The sequence below is a fragment of the Leiobunum rupestre genome, chromosome 1, assembly GCF_980474605.1.
Source record: "Leiobunum rupestre chromosome 1, qqLeiRupe1.1.hap1, whole genome shotgun sequence".
Lineage (NCBI taxonomy): Eukaryota > Metazoa > Arthropoda > Arachnida > Opiliones > Sclerosomatidae > Leiobunum > Leiobunum rupestre.
The window spans coordinates 61,815,617-61,831,748 of NC_143384.1; the positions used below are offsets into that span (position 1 = coordinate 61,815,617).

The 16,132-nt window shown below is 38.5% G+C and overlaps 54 non-coding genes across 54 annotated transcripts; all 54 read left to right on the forward strand.

Annotated features, from left to right (window-relative positions):
* Nucleotides 1–426: 426 nt before the first annotated feature.
* TRNAS-UGA (transfer RNA serine (anticodon UGA)) lies at nt 427–508 on the forward strand. The gene has a single exon. It is a non-coding gene; the product is annotated as a tRNA-Ser (tRNA).
* Nucleotides 509–584: 76 nt separating this feature from the next.
* Nucleotides 585–666, forward strand: TRNAS-UGA (transfer RNA serine (anticodon UGA)). The gene has a single exon. It is a non-coding gene; the product is annotated as a tRNA-Ser (tRNA).
* A 662-nt stretch (nt 667–1,328) lies between these two features.
* TRNAS-UGA (transfer RNA serine (anticodon UGA)) lies at nt 1,329–1,410 on the forward strand. Its single transcript has one exon. It is a non-coding gene; the product is annotated as a tRNA-Ser (tRNA).
* Nucleotides 1,411–1,654: 244 nt separating this feature from the next.
* On the forward strand, nt 1,655–1,736 carry TRNAS-UGA (transfer RNA serine (anticodon UGA)). Its single transcript has one exon. It is a non-coding gene; the product is annotated as a tRNA-Ser (tRNA).
* A 76-nt stretch (nt 1,737–1,812) lies between these two features.
* On the forward strand, nt 1,813–1,894 carry TRNAA-UGC (transfer RNA alanine (anticodon UGC)). The gene has a single exon. It is a non-coding gene; the product is annotated as a tRNA-Ala (tRNA).
* Nucleotides 1,895–2,118: 224 nt separating this feature from the next.
* On the forward strand, nt 2,119–2,200 carry TRNAS-UGA (transfer RNA serine (anticodon UGA)). Its single transcript has one exon. It is a non-coding gene; the product is annotated as a tRNA-Ser (tRNA).
* Nucleotides 2,201–2,276: 76 nt separating this feature from the next.
* TRNAS-UGA (transfer RNA serine (anticodon UGA)) lies at nt 2,277–2,358 on the forward strand. The gene has a single exon. It is a non-coding gene; the product is annotated as a tRNA-Ser (tRNA).
* A 663-nt stretch (nt 2,359–3,021) lies between these two features.
* On the forward strand, nt 3,022–3,103 carry TRNAA-UGC (transfer RNA alanine (anticodon UGC)). Its single transcript has one exon. It is a non-coding gene; the product is annotated as a tRNA-Ala (tRNA).
* Nucleotides 3,104–3,327: 224 nt separating this feature from the next.
* TRNAS-UGA (transfer RNA serine (anticodon UGA)) lies at nt 3,328–3,409 on the forward strand. The gene has a single exon. It is a non-coding gene; the product is annotated as a tRNA-Ser (tRNA).
* Nucleotides 3,410–3,485: 76 nt separating this feature from the next.
* On the forward strand, nt 3,486–3,567 carry TRNAS-UGA (transfer RNA serine (anticodon UGA)). The gene has a single exon. It is a non-coding gene; the product is annotated as a tRNA-Ser (tRNA).
* Nucleotides 3,568–4,230: 663 nt separating this feature from the next.
* Nucleotides 4,231–4,312, forward strand: TRNAS-UGA (transfer RNA serine (anticodon UGA)). The gene has a single exon. It is a non-coding gene; the product is annotated as a tRNA-Ser (tRNA).
* A 244-nt stretch (nt 4,313–4,556) lies between these two features.
* TRNAS-UGA (transfer RNA serine (anticodon UGA)) lies at nt 4,557–4,638 on the forward strand. Its single transcript has one exon. It is a non-coding gene; the product is annotated as a tRNA-Ser (tRNA).
* Nucleotides 4,639–4,714: 76 nt separating this feature from the next.
* On the forward strand, nt 4,715–4,796 carry TRNAS-UGA (transfer RNA serine (anticodon UGA)). Its single transcript has one exon. It is a non-coding gene; the product is annotated as a tRNA-Ser (tRNA).
* Nucleotides 4,797–4,872: 76 nt separating this feature from the next.
* On the forward strand, nt 4,873–4,954 carry TRNAS-UGA (transfer RNA serine (anticodon UGA)). The gene has a single exon. It is a non-coding gene; the product is annotated as a tRNA-Ser (tRNA).
* Nucleotides 4,955–5,459: 505 nt separating this feature from the next.
* TRNAS-UGA (transfer RNA serine (anticodon UGA)) lies at nt 5,460–5,541 on the forward strand. The gene has a single exon. It is a non-coding gene; the product is annotated as a tRNA-Ser (tRNA).
* A 234-nt stretch (nt 5,542–5,775) lies between these two features.
* On the forward strand, nt 5,776–5,857 carry TRNAS-UGA (transfer RNA serine (anticodon UGA)). Its single transcript has one exon. It is a non-coding gene; the product is annotated as a tRNA-Ser (tRNA).
* Nucleotides 5,858–5,933: 76 nt separating this feature from the next.
* TRNAS-UGA (transfer RNA serine (anticodon UGA)) lies at nt 5,934–6,015 on the forward strand. Its single transcript has one exon. It is a non-coding gene; the product is annotated as a tRNA-Ser (tRNA).
* Nucleotides 6,016–6,091: 76 nt separating this feature from the next.
* TRNAA-UGC (transfer RNA alanine (anticodon UGC)) lies at nt 6,092–6,173 on the forward strand. Its single transcript has one exon. It is a non-coding gene; the product is annotated as a tRNA-Ala (tRNA).
* Nucleotides 6,174–6,249: 76 nt separating this feature from the next.
* Nucleotides 6,250–6,331, forward strand: TRNAS-UGA (transfer RNA serine (anticodon UGA)). The gene has a single exon. It is a non-coding gene; the product is annotated as a tRNA-Ser (tRNA).
* Nucleotides 6,332–6,565: 234 nt separating this feature from the next.
* Nucleotides 6,566–6,647, forward strand: TRNAS-UGA (transfer RNA serine (anticodon UGA)). The gene has a single exon. It is a non-coding gene; the product is annotated as a tRNA-Ser (tRNA).
* Nucleotides 6,648–6,723: 76 nt separating this feature from the next.
* TRNAS-UGA (transfer RNA serine (anticodon UGA)) lies at nt 6,724–6,805 on the forward strand. The gene has a single exon. It is a non-coding gene; the product is annotated as a tRNA-Ser (tRNA).
* A 76-nt stretch (nt 6,806–6,881) lies between these two features.
* Nucleotides 6,882–6,963, forward strand: TRNAS-UGA (transfer RNA serine (anticodon UGA)). The gene has a single exon. It is a non-coding gene; the product is annotated as a tRNA-Ser (tRNA).
* Nucleotides 6,964–7,039: 76 nt separating this feature from the next.
* TRNAS-UGA (transfer RNA serine (anticodon UGA)) lies at nt 7,040–7,121 on the forward strand. The gene has a single exon. It is a non-coding gene; the product is annotated as a tRNA-Ser (tRNA).
* A 662-nt stretch (nt 7,122–7,783) lies between these two features.
* TRNAS-UGA (transfer RNA serine (anticodon UGA)) lies at nt 7,784–7,865 on the forward strand. Its single transcript has one exon. It is a non-coding gene; the product is annotated as a tRNA-Ser (tRNA).
* A 244-nt stretch (nt 7,866–8,109) lies between these two features.
* Nucleotides 8,110–8,191, forward strand: TRNAS-UGA (transfer RNA serine (anticodon UGA)). Its single transcript has one exon. It is a non-coding gene; the product is annotated as a tRNA-Ser (tRNA).
* A 76-nt stretch (nt 8,192–8,267) lies between these two features.
* On the forward strand, nt 8,268–8,349 carry TRNAA-UGC (transfer RNA alanine (anticodon UGC)). Its single transcript has one exon. It is a non-coding gene; the product is annotated as a tRNA-Ala (tRNA).
* Nucleotides 8,350–8,573: 224 nt separating this feature from the next.
* On the forward strand, nt 8,574–8,655 carry TRNAS-UGA (transfer RNA serine (anticodon UGA)). Its single transcript has one exon. It is a non-coding gene; the product is annotated as a tRNA-Ser (tRNA).
* A 76-nt stretch (nt 8,656–8,731) lies between these two features.
* TRNAS-UGA (transfer RNA serine (anticodon UGA)) lies at nt 8,732–8,813 on the forward strand. The gene has a single exon. It is a non-coding gene; the product is annotated as a tRNA-Ser (tRNA).
* A 667-nt stretch (nt 8,814–9,480) lies between these two features.
* Nucleotides 9,481–9,562, forward strand: TRNAS-UGA (transfer RNA serine (anticodon UGA)). The gene has a single exon. It is a non-coding gene; the product is annotated as a tRNA-Ser (tRNA).
* A 244-nt stretch (nt 9,563–9,806) lies between these two features.
* On the forward strand, nt 9,807–9,888 carry TRNAS-UGA (transfer RNA serine (anticodon UGA)). The gene has a single exon. It is a non-coding gene; the product is annotated as a tRNA-Ser (tRNA).
* Nucleotides 9,889–9,964: 76 nt separating this feature from the next.
* TRNAA-UGC (transfer RNA alanine (anticodon UGC)) lies at nt 9,965–10,046 on the forward strand. The gene has a single exon. It is a non-coding gene; the product is annotated as a tRNA-Ala (tRNA).
* Nucleotides 10,047–10,270: 224 nt separating this feature from the next.
* TRNAS-UGA (transfer RNA serine (anticodon UGA)) lies at nt 10,271–10,352 on the forward strand. The gene has a single exon. It is a non-coding gene; the product is annotated as a tRNA-Ser (tRNA).
* A 76-nt stretch (nt 10,353–10,428) lies between these two features.
* Nucleotides 10,429–10,510, forward strand: TRNAS-UGA (transfer RNA serine (anticodon UGA)). The gene has a single exon. It is a non-coding gene; the product is annotated as a tRNA-Ser (tRNA).
* Nucleotides 10,511–11,020: 510 nt separating this feature from the next.
* TRNAS-UGA (transfer RNA serine (anticodon UGA)) lies at nt 11,021–11,102 on the forward strand. Its single transcript has one exon. It is a non-coding gene; the product is annotated as a tRNA-Ser (tRNA).
* A 244-nt stretch (nt 11,103–11,346) lies between these two features.
* On the forward strand, nt 11,347–11,428 carry TRNAS-UGA (transfer RNA serine (anticodon UGA)). Its single transcript has one exon. It is a non-coding gene; the product is annotated as a tRNA-Ser (tRNA).
* A 76-nt stretch (nt 11,429–11,504) lies between these two features.
* On the forward strand, nt 11,505–11,586 carry TRNAA-UGC (transfer RNA alanine (anticodon UGC)). Its single transcript has one exon. It is a non-coding gene; the product is annotated as a tRNA-Ala (tRNA).
* A 224-nt stretch (nt 11,587–11,810) lies between these two features.
* TRNAS-UGA (transfer RNA serine (anticodon UGA)) lies at nt 11,811–11,892 on the forward strand. Its single transcript has one exon. It is a non-coding gene; the product is annotated as a tRNA-Ser (tRNA).
* A 76-nt stretch (nt 11,893–11,968) lies between these two features.
* On the forward strand, nt 11,969–12,050 carry TRNAS-UGA (transfer RNA serine (anticodon UGA)). The gene has a single exon. It is a non-coding gene; the product is annotated as a tRNA-Ser (tRNA).
* Nucleotides 12,051–12,126: 76 nt separating this feature from the next.
* On the forward strand, nt 12,127–12,208 carry TRNAA-UGC (transfer RNA alanine (anticodon UGC)). The gene has a single exon. It is a non-coding gene; the product is annotated as a tRNA-Ala (tRNA).
* Nucleotides 12,209–12,432: 224 nt separating this feature from the next.
* On the forward strand, nt 12,433–12,514 carry TRNAS-UGA (transfer RNA serine (anticodon UGA)). Its single transcript has one exon. It is a non-coding gene; the product is annotated as a tRNA-Ser (tRNA).
* Nucleotides 12,515–12,748: 234 nt separating this feature from the next.
* TRNAS-UGA (transfer RNA serine (anticodon UGA)) lies at nt 12,749–12,830 on the forward strand. Its single transcript has one exon. It is a non-coding gene; the product is annotated as a tRNA-Ser (tRNA).
* Nucleotides 12,831–12,906: 76 nt separating this feature from the next.
* On the forward strand, nt 12,907–12,988 carry TRNAS-UGA (transfer RNA serine (anticodon UGA)). Its single transcript has one exon. It is a non-coding gene; the product is annotated as a tRNA-Ser (tRNA).
* A 76-nt stretch (nt 12,989–13,064) lies between these two features.
* On the forward strand, nt 13,065–13,146 carry TRNAS-UGA (transfer RNA serine (anticodon UGA)). The gene has a single exon. It is a non-coding gene; the product is annotated as a tRNA-Ser (tRNA).
* Nucleotides 13,147–13,370: 224 nt separating this feature from the next.
* TRNAS-UGA (transfer RNA serine (anticodon UGA)) lies at nt 13,371–13,452 on the forward strand. Its single transcript has one exon. It is a non-coding gene; the product is annotated as a tRNA-Ser (tRNA).
* A 76-nt stretch (nt 13,453–13,528) lies between these two features.
* On the forward strand, nt 13,529–13,610 carry TRNAS-UGA (transfer RNA serine (anticodon UGA)). Its single transcript has one exon. It is a non-coding gene; the product is annotated as a tRNA-Ser (tRNA).
* Nucleotides 13,611–13,686: 76 nt separating this feature from the next.
* Nucleotides 13,687–13,768, forward strand: TRNAS-UGA (transfer RNA serine (anticodon UGA)). The gene has a single exon. It is a non-coding gene; the product is annotated as a tRNA-Ser (tRNA).
* Nucleotides 13,769–13,992: 224 nt separating this feature from the next.
* TRNAS-UGA (transfer RNA serine (anticodon UGA)) lies at nt 13,993–14,074 on the forward strand. Its single transcript has one exon. It is a non-coding gene; the product is annotated as a tRNA-Ser (tRNA).
* Nucleotides 14,075–14,466: 392 nt separating this feature from the next.
* TRNAS-UGA (transfer RNA serine (anticodon UGA)) lies at nt 14,467–14,548 on the forward strand. Its single transcript has one exon. It is a non-coding gene; the product is annotated as a tRNA-Ser (tRNA).
* Nucleotides 14,549–14,624: 76 nt separating this feature from the next.
* On the forward strand, nt 14,625–14,706 carry TRNAS-UGA (transfer RNA serine (anticodon UGA)). The gene has a single exon. It is a non-coding gene; the product is annotated as a tRNA-Ser (tRNA).
* A 224-nt stretch (nt 14,707–14,930) lies between these two features.
* TRNAS-UGA (transfer RNA serine (anticodon UGA)) lies at nt 14,931–15,012 on the forward strand. The gene has a single exon. It is a non-coding gene; the product is annotated as a tRNA-Ser (tRNA).
* A 234-nt stretch (nt 15,013–15,246) lies between these two features.
* On the forward strand, nt 15,247–15,328 carry TRNAS-UGA (transfer RNA serine (anticodon UGA)). Its single transcript has one exon. It is a non-coding gene; the product is annotated as a tRNA-Ser (tRNA).
* Nucleotides 15,329–15,552: 224 nt separating this feature from the next.
* Nucleotides 15,553–15,634, forward strand: TRNAA-GGC (transfer RNA alanine (anticodon GGC)). The gene has a single exon. It is a non-coding gene; the product is annotated as a tRNA-Ala (tRNA).
* A 76-nt stretch (nt 15,635–15,710) lies between these two features.
* Nucleotides 15,711–15,792, forward strand: TRNAS-UGA (transfer RNA serine (anticodon UGA)). Its single transcript has one exon. It is a non-coding gene; the product is annotated as a tRNA-Ser (tRNA).
* A 234-nt stretch (nt 15,793–16,026) lies between these two features.
* On the forward strand, nt 16,027–16,108 carry TRNAS-UGA (transfer RNA serine (anticodon UGA)). Its single transcript has one exon. It is a non-coding gene; the product is annotated as a tRNA-Ser (tRNA).
* Nucleotides 16,109–16,132: the final 24 nt, after the last annotated feature.

Below are 16,132 nucleotides of genomic sequence, written 5' to 3' on the forward strand. Positions count from 1 at the left end.
TTGTTTAACATGTTGTATAAAATTAATTCTGACGGCAAATCTAAATGTAATTTCTGTTGCTTACGACGACATTCTAGTTTTAAAACTGCATGAAATTTCTTTTGACACAAAAAGTGATTAAATTGAATATCATTAAAAGAACAATAACACCGGTATAACCAAATTTCTCTTTTCAATACAGCACAAAGGAACTGGACCACTGTCCAAAACATTTTAGAGTTATGCAAATATTTAAATTTAATAGTTCTCAAATTTAGGTCATTAACAAGCAGTCGTGGCCGAGTAATTAAGGCGACAGACTTGAAATCTGTTGGGATATTCCCCCGCAGGTTCGAATCCTGTCGACTGCGGACGTAGCATTAAATGGCGCTTATAAGAACGTCAAATATTTAAATTTAATAGTTCTCAAATTAAGGTCAATAACAAGCAGTCGTGGCCTAGTGGTTAAGGCGACAGACTTGAATTCTGTTGGGATCATCCCGCGCAGGTTCGAATCCTGTCGACTGCGGACGTAGCATTAAATGGCACTTATAAGAACGTCAAATATTTAAATTTAATAGTTTTCAAATTTAGGTCATTAACAAGCAGTCGTGGCCGAGTGGTTAAGGCGACAGACTTGATATCTGTTGGGATCTTCCTGCGCAGGTTCAAATCCTGTCGACTGCGGACATAGCATAAAATGGCATTTATATGAACATCAAATATTTAAATTTAATAGTTCTCAAATTTATGTCATTAACAAGCAGTCGTGGCCGAGTGGTTAAGGCGACAGACTTTTTTTTTTTTTTTAAAAACCCTTTATTCACAGTATTAAAATTACAATACAATCATAAAGATTGGAGGTTATAAAACACAAAATAGAATTTAGGACAAGCAATCAACAAGCATTCTATTCAAATATTTTGTTTAACATGTTGTATAAAATTAATTCTGACGGCAAATCTAAATGTAATTTCTGTTGCTTACGACGACATTCTAGTTTTAAAACTGCATGAAATTTCTTTTGACACAAAAAGTGATTAAATTGAATATCATTAAAAGAACAATAACACCGGTATAACCAAATTTCTCTTTTCAATACAGCACAAAGGAACTGGACCACTGTCCAAAACATTTTAGAGTTATGCAAATATTTAAATTTAATAGTTCTCAAATTTAGGTCATTAACAAGCAGTCGTGGCCGAGTAATTAAGGCGACAGACTTGAAATCTGTTGGGATATTCCCCCGCAGGTTCGAATCCTGTCGACTGCGGACGTAGCATTAAATGGGGCTTATAAGAACGTCAAATATTTAAATTTAATAGTTCTCAAATTAAGGTCTATAACAAGCAGTTGTGGCCGAGTGGTTAAGGCGACAGACTTGAATTCTGTTGGGATCATCCCGCGAAGGTTCGAATCCTGTCGACTGCGGACGTCGCATTAAATGGCACTTATAAGAACGTCAAATATTTAAATTTAATAGTTCTCAAATTTAGGTCAATAACAAGCAGTCGTGGCCGAGTGGTTAAGGCGACAGACTTGAAATCTGTTGAAATCTGTTGGGATCTTCCCGCGCAGGTTCGAATCCTCTCGACTGCGGACATAACATTAAATGGCATTTATAAGAACGTCAAATATTTAAATTTAATAGTTCTCAAATTTAGGTCATTAACAAGCAGTCGTGGCCGAGTGGTTAAGGCGACAGACTTGAAATCTGTTGGGATCTTCCCGCGCAGGTTCGAATCCTGTCGACTGCGGACAAAGCATAAAATGGCTTTTATATGAACATCAAATATTTAAATTTAAAAGTTCTCAAATTTAGGTCATTAACAAGCAGTCGTGGCCGAGTGGTTAAGGCGACAGACTTGCAATCTGTTGGGAACTTCCCGCGTAGGTTCGAATCCTGTCGACTGCGGACGTAGCATTAAATGGCACTTATAAGAACGTCAAATATTTAAATTAAATAGTTCTCAAATTAAGGTCAATAACAAGCAGTCGTGGCCGAGTGGTTTTGGCTCAAGACTTGAAATCTGTTGGGATCTTCCTGCGCGGGTTTTACTGCGGACGTAGCATTAAATGGCACTTATAAGAACGTCAAATATTTAAATTTAATAGTTCTCAAATTTAGGTCAAAAACAAGCAGTCGTGGCCGAGTGGTTAAGGCGACAGACTTGAAATCTGTTGGGATCTTCCCGCGTAGGTTCGAATCCTGTCGACTGCGGACGTAGCATTAAATGGCACTTATAAGAACGTCAAATATTTAAATTTAATAGTTCTCAAATTTAGGTCATTAACAAGCAGTCGTGGCCGAGTGGTTAAGGCGACAGACTTGAAATCTGTTGGGATCTTCCCGCGCAGGTTCAAATCCTGTCGACTGCGGACATAGCATAAAATGGCTTTTATATGAACATCAAATATTTAAATTTAATAGTTCTCAAATTTATGTCATTAACAAGCAGTCGTGGCCGAGTGGTTAAGGCGACAGACTTTTTTTTTTTTTTTTTAAAACCCTTTATTCACAGTATTAAAATTACAATACAATCATAAAGATTGGAGGTTATAAAACACAAAATAGAATTTAGGACAAGCAATCAACAAGCATTCTATTCAAATATTTTGTTTAACATGGTGTATAAAATTAATTCTGACGGCAAATCTAAATGTAATTTCTGTTGCTTACGACGACATTCTAGTTTTAAAACTGCATGAAATTTCTTTTGACACAAAAAGTGATTAAATTGAATATCATTAAAAGAACAATAACACCGGTATAACCAAATTTCTCTTTTCAATACAGCACAAAGGAACTGGACCACTGTCCAAAACATTTTAGAGTTATGCAAATATTTAAATTTAATAGTTCTCAAATTTAGGTCATTAACAAGCAGTCGTGGCCGAGTAATTAAGGCGACAGACTTGAAATCTGTTGGGATCTTCCCGCGCAGGTTCGAATCCTGTCGACTGCGGACAAAGCATAAAATGGCTTTTATATGAACATCAAATATTTAAATTTAAAAGTTCTCAAATTTAGGTCATTAACAAGCAGTCGTGGCCGAGTGGTTAAGGCGACAGACTTGCAATCTGTTGGGAACTTCCCGCGTAGGTTCGAATCCTGTCGACTGCGGACGTAGCATTAAATGGCACTTATAAGAACGTCAAATATTTAAATTAAATAGTTCTCAAATTAAGGTCAATAACAAGCAGTCGTGGCCGAGTGGTTTTGGCTCAAGACTTGAAATCTGTTGGGATCTTCCTGCGCGGGTTTGACTGCGGACGTAGCATTAAATGGCACTTATAAGAACGTCAAATATTTAAATTTAATAGTTCTCAAATTTAGGTCAATAACAAGCAGTCGTGGCCGAGTGGTTAAGGCGACAGACTTGAAATCTGTTGGGATCTTCCCGCGTAGGTTCGAATCCTGTCGACTGCGGACGTAGCATTAAATGGCACTTATAAGAACGTCAAATATTTAAATTTAATAGTTCTCAAATTTAGGTCATTAACAAGCAGTCGTGGCCGAGTGGTTAAGGCGACAGACTTGAAATCTGTTGGGATCTTCCCGCGCAGGTTCAAATCCTGTCGACTGCGGACATAGCATAAAATGGCTTTTATATGAACATCAAATATTTAAATTTAATAGTTCTCAAATTTATGTCATTAACAAGCAGTCGTGGCCGAGTGGTTAAGGCGACAGACTTTTTTTTTTTTTTTTTAAAACCCTTTATTCACAGTATTAAAATTACAATACAATCATAAAGATTGGAGGTTATAAAACACAAAATAGAATTTAGGACAAGCAATCAACAAGCATTCTATTCAAATATTTTGTTTAACATGTTGTATAAAATTAATTCTGACGGCAAATCTAAATGTAATTTCTGTTGCTTACGACGACATTCTAGTTTTAAAACTGCATGAAATTTCTTTTGACACAAAAAGTGATTAAATTGAATATCATTAAAAGAACAATAACACCGGTATAACCAAATTTCTCTTTTCAATACAGCACAAAAGAACTGGACCACTGTCCAAAACATTTTAGAGTTATGCAAATATTTAAATGTAATAGTTCTCAAATTTAGGTCATTAACAAGCAGTCGTGGCCGAGTAATTAAGGCGACAGACTTGAAATCTGTTGGGATATTCCCCCGCAGGTTCGAATCCTGTCGACTGCGGACGTAGCATTAAATGGCGCTTATAAGAACGTCAAATATTTAAATTTAATAGTTCTCAAATTAAGGTCTATAACAAGCAGTCGTGGCCGAGTGGTTAAGGCGACAGATTTGAATTCTGTTGGGATCATCCCGCGAAGGTTCGAATCCTGTCGACTGCGGACGTCGCATTAAATGGCACTTATAAGAACGTCAAATATTTAAATTTAATAGTTCTCAAATTTAGGTCAATAACAAGCAGTCGTGGCCGAGTGGTTAAGGCGACAGACTTGAAATCTGTTGAAATCTGTTGGGATCTTCCCGCGCAGGTTCGAATCCTCTCGACTGCGGACATAACATTAAATGGCATTTATAAGAACGTCAAATATTTAAATTTAATAGTTCTCAAATTTAGGTCATTAACAAGCAGTCGTGGCCGAGTGGTTAAGGCGACAGACTTGAAATCTGTTGGGATCTTCCCGCGCAGGTTCGAATCCTGTCGACTGCGGACAAAGCATAAAATGGCTTTTATATGAACATCAAATATTTAAATTTAAAAGTTCTCAAATTTAGGTCAATAACAAGCAGTCGTGGCCGAGTGGTTAAGGCGACAGACTTGAAATCTGTTGGGATCTTCCCGCGTAGGTTCGAATCCTGTCGACTGCGGACGTAGCATTAAATGGCACTTATAAGAACGTCAAATATTTAAATTTAATAGTTCTCAAATTTAGGTCATTAACAAGCAGTCGTGGCCGAGTGGTTAAGGCGACAGACTTGAAATCTGTTGGGATCTTCCCGCGCAGGTTCAAATCCTGTCGACTGCGGACATAGCATAAAATGGCTTTTATATGAACATCAAATATTTAAATTTAATAGTTCTCAAATTTATGTCATTAACAAGCAGTCGTGGCCGAGTGGTTAAGGCGACAGACTTTTTTTTTTTTTTTTTAAAACCCTTTATTCACAGTATTAAAATTACAATACAATCATAAAGATTGGAGGTTATAAAACACAAAATAGAATTTAGGACAAGCAATCAACAAGCATTCTATTCAAATATTTTGTTTAACATGTTGTATAAAATTAATTCTGACGGCAAATCTAAATGTAATTTCTGTTGCTTACGACGACATTCTAGTTTTAAAACTGCATGAAATTTCTTTTGACACAAAAAGTGATTAAATTGAATATCATTAAAAGAACAATAACACCGGTATAACCAAATTTCTCTTTTCAATACAGCACAAAGGAACTGGACCACTGTCCAAAACATTTTAGAGTTATGCAAATATTTAAATTTAATAGTTCTCAAATTTAGGTCATTAACAAGCAGTCGTGGCCGAGTAGTTAAGGCGACAGACTTGAAATCTGTTGGGATCTTCCCGCGTAGGTTCGAATCCTGTCGACTGCGGACGTAGCATTAAATGGCACTTATAAGAACGTCAAATATTTAAATTTAATAGTTCTCAAATTTTGGTCAATAACAAGCAGTCTTGGCCGAGTGGTTGAGGCGACAGACTTGAAATCTGTTGGGATCTTCCCGCGCAGGTTCGAATCCTGTCGACTACGGACATAGCATTAAATGGCATTTATAAGAACGTAAAATATTTTAATTTAATGGTTCTCAAATTTAGGTCATTAGCAAGCAGTCGTGGCCGAGTGGTTAAGGCGACAGACTTGAAATCTGTTGGGATCTTCCCGCGCAAGTTCGAATCCTGTCGACTGCGAACATAACATTAAATGGAATTTATAAGAACGTCAAATATTTAAATTTAATAGTTCTCAAATTTAGGTCATTAACAAGCAGTCGTGGCCGAGTAGTTAAGGCGACAGACTTGAAATCTGTTGGGATCTTCCCGCGTAGGTTCGAATCCTGTCGACTGCGGACGTAGCATTAAATGGCACTTATAAGAACGTCAAATATTTAAATTTAATAGTTCTCAAATTAAGGTCAATAACAAGCAGTCGTGGCCGAGTGGTTAAGGCGACAGACTTGCAATCTGTTGGGATCTTCCCGCGTAGGTTCGAATCCTGTCGACTGCGGACGTAGCATTTAATGACACTTATAAGAACGTCAAATATTTAAATTTAATAGTTCTCAAATTTAGTTCAATAACAAGCAGTCGTGGCCGAGTGGTTAAGGCGACAGACTTGAAATCTGTTGGGAGCTTCCCGCGCAGGTTCGAATCCTCTCGACTGCGGACATAACATTAAATGGCATTTATAAGAACGTCAAATATTTCAATTTAATAGTTCTCAAATTAAGGTCATTAACAAGCAGTCGTGGCCGAGTGGTTAAGGCGACAGACTTGAAATCTGTTGGGATCTTCTCGCGCAGTTTCGAATCCTGTCGACTGCGGACATAGCATAAAATGCCTTTTATATGAACATCAAATATTTAAATTTAAAAGTTCTCAAATTTAGGTCATTAACAAGCAGTCGTGGCCGAGTAGTTAAGGCGACAGACTTGAAATCTGTTGGGATCTTCCCGCGCAGGTTCGAATCCTGTCGACTGCGGACGTAGCATTAAATGGCACTTTTAAGAACGTCAAATATTTAAATTTAATAGCTCTCAAATTTAGGTCATTAACAAGCAGTCGTGGCCGAGTAGTTAAGGCGACAGACTTGAAATCTGTTGGGATCTTCCCGCGCAGGTTCGAATCCTGTCGACTGCGGACGTAGCATTAAATGGCACTTATAAGAACGTCAAATATTTAAATTTAATAGTTCTCAAATTTAGGTCAATAACAAGCAGTCGTGGCCGAGTGGTAAAGGCGACAGACTTGAAATCTGTTGGGATCTTCCCGCGCAGGTTCGAATCCTGTCGACTGCGGACGTAGCATTAAATGGCACTTATAAGAACGTCAAATATTTAAATTTAATAGTTCTCAAATTTAGGTCAATAACAAGCAGTCGTGGCCGAGTGGTTAAGGCGACAGACTTGAAATCTGTTGGGATCTTCCCGCGCAGGTTCAAATCCTGTCGACTGCGGACATAGCATAAAATGGCTTTTATATGAACATCAAATATTTAAATTTAATAGTTCTCAAATTTATGTCATTAACAAGCAGTCGTGGCCGAGTGGTTAAGGCGACAGACTTTTTTTTTTTTTTTTTAAACCCTTTATTCACAGTATTAAAATTACAATACAATCATAAAGATTGGAGGTTATAAAACACAAAATAGAATTTAGGACAAGCAATCAACAAGCATTCTATTCAAATATTTTGTTTAACATGTTGTATAAAATTAATTCTGACGGCAAATCTAAATGTAATTTCTGTTGCTTACGACGACATTCTAGTTTTAAAACTGCATGAAATTTCTTTTGACACAAAAAGTGATTAAATTGAATATCATTAAAAGAACAATAACACCGGTATAACCAAATTTCTCTTTTCAATACAGCACAAAGGAACTGGACCACTGTCCAAAACATTTTAGAGTTATGCAAATATTTAAATTTAATAGTTCTCAAATTTAGGTCATTAACAAGCGGTCGTGGCCGAGTAATTAAGGCGACAGACTTGAAATCTGTTGGGATATTCCCCCGCAGGTTCGAAACCTGTCAACTGCGGACGTAGCATTAAATGGGGCTTATAAGAACGTCAAATATTTAAATTTAATAGTTCTCAAATTAAGGTCTATAACAAGCAGTCGTGGCCGAGTGGTTAAGGCGACAGACTTGAATTCTGTTGGGATCATCCCGCGAAGGTTCGAATCCTGTCGACTGCGGACGTCGCATTAAATGGCACTTATAAGAACGTCAAATATTTAAATTTAATAGTTCTCAAATTTAGGTCAATAACAAGCAGTCGTGGCCGAGTGGTTAAGGCGACAGACTTGAAATCTGTTGAAATCTGTTGGGATCTTCCCGCGCAGGTTCGAATCCTCTCGACTGCGGACATAACATTAAATGGCATTTATAAGAACGTCAAATATTTAAATTTAATAGTTCTCAAATTTAGGTCATTAACAAGCAGTCGTGGCCGAGTGGTTAAGGCGACAGACTTGAAATCTGTTGGGATCTTCCCGCGCAGGTTCGAATCCTGTCGACTGCGGACAAAGCATAAAATGGCTTTTATATGAACATCAAATATTTAAATTTAAAAGTTCTCAAATTTAGGTCATTAACAAGCAGTCGTGGCCGAGTGGTTAAGGCGACAGACTTGCAATCTGTTGGGAACTTCCCGCGTAGGTTCGAATCCTGTCGACTGCGGACGTAGCATTAAATGGCACTTATAAGAACGTCAAATATTTAAATTAAATAGTTCTCAAATTAAGGTCAATAACAAGCAGTCGTGGCCGAGTGGTTTTGGCTCAAGACTTGAAATCTGTTGGGATCTTCCTGCGCGGGTTTGACTGCGGACGTAGCATTAAATGGCACTTATAAGAACGTCAAATATTTAAATTTAATAGTTCTCAAATTTAGGTCAATAACAAGCAGTCGTGGCCGAGTGGTTAAGGCGACAGACTTGAAATCTGTTGGGATCTTCCCGCGTAGGTTCGAATCCTGTCGACTGCGGACGTAGCATTAAATGGCACTTATAAGAACGTCAAATATTTAAATTTAATAGTTCTCAAATTTAGGTCATTAACAAGCAGTCGTGGCCGAGTGGTTAAGGCGACAGACTTGAAATCTGTTGGGATCTTCCCGCGCAGGTTCAAATCCTGTCGACTGCGGACATAGCATAAAATGGCTTTTATATGAACATCAAATATTTAAATTTAATAGTTCTCAAATTTATGTCATTAACAAGCAGTCGTGGCCGAGTGGTTAAGGCGACAGACTTTTTTTTTTTTTTTTTTTTTAAAACCCTTTATTCACAGTATTAAAATTACAATACAATCATAAAGATTGGAGGTTATAAAACACAAAATAGAATTTAGGACAAGCAATCAACAAGCATTCTATTCAAATATTTTGTTTAACATGTTGTATAAAATTAATTCTGACGGCAAATCTAAATGTAATTTCTGTTGCTTACGACGACATTCTAGTTTTAAAACTGCATGAAATTTCTTTTGACACAAAAAGTGATTAAATTGAATATCATTAAAAGAACAATAACACCGGTATAACCAAATTTCTCTTTTCAATACAGCACAAAGGAACTGGACCACTGTCCAAAACATTTTAGAGTTATGCAAATATTTAAATTTAATAGTTCTCAAATTTAGGTCATTAACAAGCAGTCGTGGCCGAGTAATTAAGGCGACAGGCTTGAAATCTGTTGGGATATTCCCCCGCAGGTTCGAATCCTGTCGACTGCGGACGTAGCATTAAATGGCGCTTATAAGAACGTCAAATATTTAAATTTAATAGTTCTCAAATTAAGGTCTATAACAAGCAGTCGTGGCCGAGTGGTTAAGGCGACAGACTTGAATTCTGTTGGGATCATCCCGCGAAGGTTCGAATCCTGTCGACTGCGGACGTCGCATTAAATGGCACTTATAAGAACGTCAAATATTTAAATTTAATAGTTCTCAAATTTAGGTCAATAACAAGCAGTCGTGGCCGAGTGGTTAAGGCGACAGACTTGAAATCTGTTGAAATCTGTTGGGATCTTCCCGCGCAGGTTCGAATCCTCTCGACTGCGGACATAACATTAAATGGCATTTATAAGAACGTCAAATATTTAAATTTAATAGTTCTCAAATTTAGGTCATTAACAAGCAGTCGTGGCCGAGTGGTTAAGGCGACAGACTTGAAATCTGTTGGGATCTTCCCGCGCAGGTTCGAATCCTGTCGACTGCGGACAAAGCATAAAATGGCTTTTATATGAACATCAAATATTTAAATTTAAAAGTTCTCAAATTTAGGTCATTAACAAGCAGTCGTGGCCGAGTGGTTAAGGCGACAGACTTGCAATCTGTTGGGAACTTCCCGCGTAGGTTCGAATCCTGTCGACTGCGGACGTAGCATTAAATGGCACTTATAAGAACGTCAAATATTTAAATTAAATAGTTCTCAAATTAAGGTCAATAACAAGCAGTCGTGGCCGAGTGGTTTTGGCTCAAGACTTGAAATCTGTTGGGATCTTCCTGCGCGGGTTTGACTGCGGACGTAGCATTAAATGGCACTTATAAGAACGTCAAATATTTAAATTTAATAGTTCTCAAATTTAGGTCAATAACAAGCAGTCGTGGCCGAGTGGTTAAGGCGACAGACTTGAAATCTGTTGGGATCTTCCCGCGTAGGTTCGAATCCTGTCGACTGCGGACGTAGCATTAAATGGCACTTATAAGAACGTCAAATATTTAAATTTAATAGTTCTCAAATTTAGGTCATTAACAAGCAGTCGTGGCCGAGTGGTTAAGGCGACAGACTTGAAATCTGTTGGGATCTTCCCGCGCAGGTTCAAATCCTGTCGACTGCGGACATAGAATAAAATGGCTTTTATATGAACATCAAATATTTAAATTTAATAGTTCTCAAATTTATGTCATTAACAAGCAGTCGTGGCCGAGTGGTTAAGGCGACAGACTTTTTTTTTTTTTTTTTTTTAAAAAACCCTTTATTCACAGTTTTAAAATTACAATACAATCATAAAGATTGGAGGTTATAAAACACAAAATAGAATTTAGGACAAGCAATCAACAAGCATTCTATTCAAATATTTTGTTTAACATGTTGTATAAAATTAATTCTGACGGCAAATCTAAATGTAATTTCTGTTGCTTACGACGACATTCTAGTTTTAAAACTGCATGAAATTTCTTCTGACACAAAAAGTGATTAAATTGAATATCATTAAAAGAACAATAACACCGGTATAACCAAATTTCTCTTTTCAATACAGCACAAAGGAACTGGACCACTGTCCAAAACATTTTAGAGTTATGCAAATATTTAAATTTAATAGTTCTCAAATTTAGGTCATTAACAAGCAGTCGTGGCCGAGTAGTTAAGGCGACAGACTTGAAATCTGTTGGGATCTTCCCGCGTAGGTTCGAATCCTGTCGACTGCGGACGTAGCATTAAATGGCACTTATAAGAACGTCAAATATTTAAATTTAATACTTCTCAAATTTAGGTCAATAACAAGCAGTCGTGGCCGAGTGGTTAAGGCGACAGACTTGAAATCTGTTGAAATCTGTTGGGATCTTCCCGCGCAGGTTCCAATCCTCTCGACTGCGGACATAACATTAAATGGCATTTATAAGAACGTCAAATATTTAAATTTAATAGTTCTCAAATTTAGGTCATTAACAAGCAGTCGTGGCCGAGTGGTTAAGGCGACAGACTTGAAATCTGTTGGGATCTTCCCGCGCAGGTTCGAATCCTGTCGACTGCGGACAAAGCATAAAATGGCTTTTATATGAACATCAAATATTTAAATTTAAAAGTTCTCAAATTTAGGTCATTAACAAGCAGTCGTGGCCGAGTGGTTAAGGCGACAGACTTGCAATCTGTTGGGAACTTCCCGCGTAGGTTCGAATCCTGTCGACTGCGGACGTAGCATCAAATGGCACTTATAAGAACGTCAAATATTTAAATTAAATAGTTCTCAAATTAAGGTCAATAACAAGCAGTCGTGGCCGAGTGGTTTTGGCTCAAGACTTGAAATCTGTTGGGATCTTCCTGCGCGGGTTTGACTGCGGACGTAGCATTAAATGGCACTTATAAGAACGTCAAATATTTAAATTTAATAGTTCTCAAATTTAGGTCAATAACAAGCAGTCGTGGCCGAGTGGTTAAGGCGACAGACTTGAAATCTGTTGGGATCTTCCCGCGCAGGTTCGAATCCTCTCGACTGCGGACATAACATTAAATGGCATTTATAAGAACGTCAAATATTTAAATTTAATAGTTCTCAAATTTAGGTCATTAACAAGCAGTCGTGGCCGAGTGGTTAAGGCGACAGACTTGAAATCTGTTGGGATCTTCCCGCGCAGGTTCGAATCCTGTCGACTGCGGACAAAGCATAAAATGGCTTTTATATGAACATCAAATATTTAAATTTAAAAGTTCTCAAATTTAGGTCATTAACAAGCAGTCGTGGCCGAGTGGTTAAGGCGACAGACTTGCAATCTATTGGGAACTTCCCGCGTAGGTTCGAATCCTGTCGACTGCGGACGTAGCATCAAATGGCACTTATAAGAACGTCAAATATTTAAATTAAATAGTTCTCAAATTAAGGTCAATAACAAGCAGTCGTGGCCGAGTGGTTTTGTCTCAAGACTTGAAATCTGTTGGGATCTTCCTGCGCGGGTTTGACTGCGGACGTAGCATTAAATGGCACTTATAAGAACGTCAAATATTTAAATTTAATAGTTCTCAAATTTAGGTCATTAACAAGCAGTCGTGGCCGAGTGGTTAAGGCGACAGACTTGAAATCTGTTGGGTGCTTCCCGCGCAGGTTCGAATCCTCTCGACTGCGGACATAACATTAAATGGCATTTATAAGAACGTCAAATATTTCAATTTAATAGTTCTCAAATTAAAGTCATTAACAAGCAGTCGTGGCCGAGTGGTTAAGGCGACAGACTTGAAATCTGTTGGGATCTTCTCGCGCAGTTTCGAGTCCTGTCGACTGCGGACATAGCATAAAATGCCTTTTATATGAACATCAAATATTTAAATTTAAAAGTTCTCAAATTTAGGTCATTAACAAGCAGTCGTGGCCGAGTAGTTAAGGCGACAGACTTGAAATCTGTTGGGATCTTCCCGCGCAGGTTCGAATCCTGTCGACTGCGGACGTAGCATTAAATGGCACTTTTAAGAACGTCAAATATTTAAATTTAATAGCTCTCAAATTTAGGTCATTAACAAGCAGTCGTGGCCGAGTAGTTAAGGCGACAGACTTGAAATCTGTTGGGATCTTCCCGCGCAGGTTCGAATCCTGTCGACTGCGGACGTAGCATTAAATGGCACTTATAAGAACGTCAAATATTTAAATTTAATAGTTCTCAAATTTAGGTCAATAACAAGCAGTCGTGGCCGAGTGGTAAAGGCGACAGACTTGAAATCTGTTGGGATCTTCCCGCGCAGGTTCGAATCCTGTCGACTGCGGACGTAGCATTAAATGGCACTTATAAGAACGTCAAATATTTAAATTTAATAGTTCTCAAATTTAGGTCAATAACAAGCAGTCGTGGCCGAGTGGTTAAGGCGACAGACTTGAAATCTGTTGGGATCATCCCGCGCAGGTTTGACTGTGGACGTAGCATTAAATGGCACTTATAAGAACGTCAAATATTTAAATTTAATAGTTCTCAAATTTAGGTCAATAACAAGCAGTCGTGGCCGAGTGGTTAAGGCGACAGAGTTGAAATCTGTTGGGATCTTCCCGCGCAGGTTCGAATCCTGTCGACTACGGACATAGCATTAAATGGCATTTATAAGAACGTAAAATATTTTAATTTAATGGTTCTCAAATTTAGGTCATTAGCAAGCAGCCGTGGCCGAGTGGTTAAGGCGACAGACTTGAAATCTGTTGGGATCTTCCCGCGCAGGTTCGACTCCTGTCGACTGCGGACATAACATTAAATGGCATTTATAAGAACGTCAAATATTTAAATTTAATAGTTCTCAAATTTAGGTCATTAACAAGCAGTCGTGGCCGAGTAGTTAAGGCGACAGACTTGAAATCTGTTGGGATCTTCCCGCGTAGGTTCGAATCCTGTCGACTGCGGACGTAGCATTAAATGGCACTTATAAGAACGTCAAATATTTAAATTTAATAGTTCTCAAATTAAGGTCAATAACAAGCAGTCGTGGCCGAGTGGTTTAGGCTCAAGACTTGAAATCTGTTGGGATCTTCGTGCGCGGGTTTGACTGCGGACGTAGCATTAAATGGCACTTATAAGAACGTCAAATATTTAAATTTAATAGTTCTCAAATTTAGGTCAATAACAAGCAGTCGTGGCCGAGTGGTTAAGGCGACAGACTTGAAATCTGTTGGGATCTTCCCGCGCAGGTTCAAATCCTCTCGACTGCGGACATAACATTAAATGGCATTTATAAGAACGTCAAATATTTCAATTTAATAGTTCTCAAATTTAGGTCATTAACAAGCAGTCGTGGCCGAGTGGTTAAGGCGACAGACTTGAAATCTGTTGGGATCTTCTCGCGCAGTTTCGAATCCTGTCGACTGCGGACATAGCATAAAATGGCTTTTATATGAACATCAAATATTTAAATTTTAAAGTTCTCAAATTTAGGTCATTAACAAGCAGTCGTGGCCGAGTAGTTAAGGCGACAGACTTGAAATCTGTTGGGATCTTCCCGCGCAGGTTCGAAAAATGTCGACTGCGGACGTAGCATTAAATGGCACTTTTAAGAACGTCAAATATTTAAATTTAATAGCTCTCAAATTTAGGTCATTAACAAGCAGTCGTGGCCGAGTAGTTAAGGCGACAGACTTGAAATCTGTTGGGATCTTCCCGCGCAGGTTCGAATCCTGTCGACTGCGGACGTAGCATTAAATGGCACTTATAAGAACGTCAAATATTTAAATTTAATAGTTCTCAAATTTAGGTCAATAACAAGCAGTCGTGGCCGAGTGGTAAAGGCGACAGACTTGAAATCTGTTGGGATCTTCCCGCGCAGGTTCGAATCCTGTCGACTGCGGACGTAGCATTAAATGGCACTTATAAGAACGTCAAATATTTAAATTTAATAGTTCTCAAATTTAGGTCAATAACAAGCAGTCTTGGCCGAGTGGTTAAGGCGACAGACTTGAAATCTGTTGGGATCATCCCGCGCAGGTTTGACTGTGGACGTAGCATTAAATGGCACTTATAAGAACGTCAAATATTTCAATTTAATAGTTCTCAAATTTAGGTCAATAACAAGCAGTCGTGGCCGAGTGGTTAAGGCGACAGACTTGAAATCTGTTGGGATCTTCCCGCGCAGGTTCGAATCCTGTCGACTACGGACATAGCATTAAATGGCATTTATAAGAACGTAAAATATTTTAATTTAATGGTTCTCAAATTTAGGTCATTAGCAAGCAGCCGTGGCCGAGTGGTTAAGGCGACAGACTTGAAATCTGTTGGGATCTTCCCGCGCAGGTTCGACTCCTGTCGACTGTGGACATAACATTAAATGGCATTTATAAGAACGTCAAATATTTAAATTTAATAGTTCTCAAATTTAGGTCATTAACAAGCAGTCGTGGCCGAGTAGTTAAGGCGACAGACTTGAAATCTGTTGGGATCTTCCCGCGTAGGTTCGAATCCTGTCGACTGCGGACGTAGCATTAAATGGCACTTATAAGAACGTCAAATATTTAAATTTAATAGTTCTCAAATTAAGGTCAATAACAAGCAGTCGTGGCCGAGTGGTTTAGGCTCAAGACTTGAAATCTGTTGGGATCTTCCTGCGCGGGTTTGACTGCGGACGTAGCATTAAATGGCACTTATAAGAACGTCAAATATTTAAATTTAATAGTTCTCAAATTTAGGTCAATAACAAGCAGTCGTGGCCGAGTGGTTAAGGCGACAGACTGGCAATCTGTTGGGATCTTCCCGCGTAGGTTCGAATCCTGTCGACTGCGGACGTAGCATTAAATGGCACTTATAAGAACGTCAAATATTTAAATTTAATAGTTCTCAAATTTAGGTCAATAACAAGCAGTCGTGGCCGAGTGGTTAAGGCGACAGACTTGAAATCTGTTGGGAGCTTCCCGCGCAGGTTCGAATCCTCTCGACTGCGGACATAACATTAAATGGCATTTATAAGAACGTCAAATATTTCAATTTAATAGTTCTCAAATTTAGGTCATTAACAAGCAGTCGTGGCCGAGTGGTTAAGGCGACAGACTTGAAATCTGTTGGGATCTTCTCGCGCAGTTTCGAATCCTGTCGACTGCGGACATAGCATAAAATGGCTTTTATATGAACATCAAATATTTAAATTTAAAAGTTCTCAAATTTAGGTCATTAACAAGCAGTCGTGGCCGAGTAGTTAAGGCGACAGACTTGAAATCTGTTGGGATCTTCCCGCGCAGGTTCGAATCCTGTCGACTGCGGACGTAGCATTAAATGGCACTTTT